This window comes from Schistocerca piceifrons, chromosome 6 (assembly GCF_021461385.2).
Source record: "Schistocerca piceifrons isolate TAMUIC-IGC-003096 chromosome 6, iqSchPice1.1, whole genome shotgun sequence".
NCBI lineage: Eukaryota > Metazoa > Arthropoda > Insecta > Orthoptera > Acrididae > Schistocerca > Schistocerca piceifrons.
The window spans coordinates 223,780,175-223,781,027 of NC_060143.1; the positions used below are offsets into that span (position 1 = coordinate 223,780,175).

General features: G+C 45.8%; 1 pseudogene; it reads left to right on the forward strand.

Annotated features, from left to right (window-relative positions):
• Positions 1–404: 404 nt before the first annotated feature.
• Positions 405–522, forward strand: LOC124803877 (annotated as a pseudogene).
• The last annotated feature ends 331 nt before the right edge of the window (positions 523–853 follow it).

Here is an 853-nt window from a genome sequence, read left to right on the forward strand (position 1 = left end):
CCATAAATGTGCCTGATCTGTACCCATTGGAACAAATATTGGGCGCCCGCTGTGTGCCCTTAAACCGCCATCGCTTTATTTGCGGGAATTGCTTTGAGCTGTGGGTAGACGTCTGGTGCCGCTTACTTCTGGAATCCTGTCAAGCACTTGAAGACTCTCTGTTCTACTTTGTTTGAAAAGTGTGACAACACGCTATTAAACAGGTGGTCATAATGTTTTCGCTTATTGGTGTATGTACATACTGTGTAGAAAACGAATACAAAATCTAATGTCTTGCATACATGTACCCTAAAATGGACCACGTGACCTTACATGAGCGCACACTTACATAACTAAACGAAAAATAGCCCTATATTAATTTTAACATACATAATGTTATTTAATGTGTGCCAAAGAATGAGACAGGCAACGGCCTCGCCGCAGTGGATACACCGGTTCCCATCAGATCACCAAAGTTAAGCGCTTTCGGATGTGGTCGGCACTTGGACGGGTGACCATCCGGGCTACCACGCGCTGTTGCCATTTTTCAGGGTGCACTCAGCCTCGTGATGCGAATTGAGGAGATACTCGACCGAATAGTAGCGGCTCTGGTCACAGAAAACCATCTTAACAACTGGGAGAGCGGTGTGCTGACCACATGCCCCTCCTATCCACATCCTCAGCTGGGGATGACATGGCGGTCGGATGGTCACTATGTGCCACTTGTGACCTGAAGATGGAGTGTTTAAAGAATGAGACAAGCGACTTGCAGACACAGATGACTGAACAGAAATTGGATATTGATTCTCACATCCATGTAGTAGCAAGCTACAGTGTGTGTTCTTTTATCCGCAAACTATGCGCTTTTTGCTTA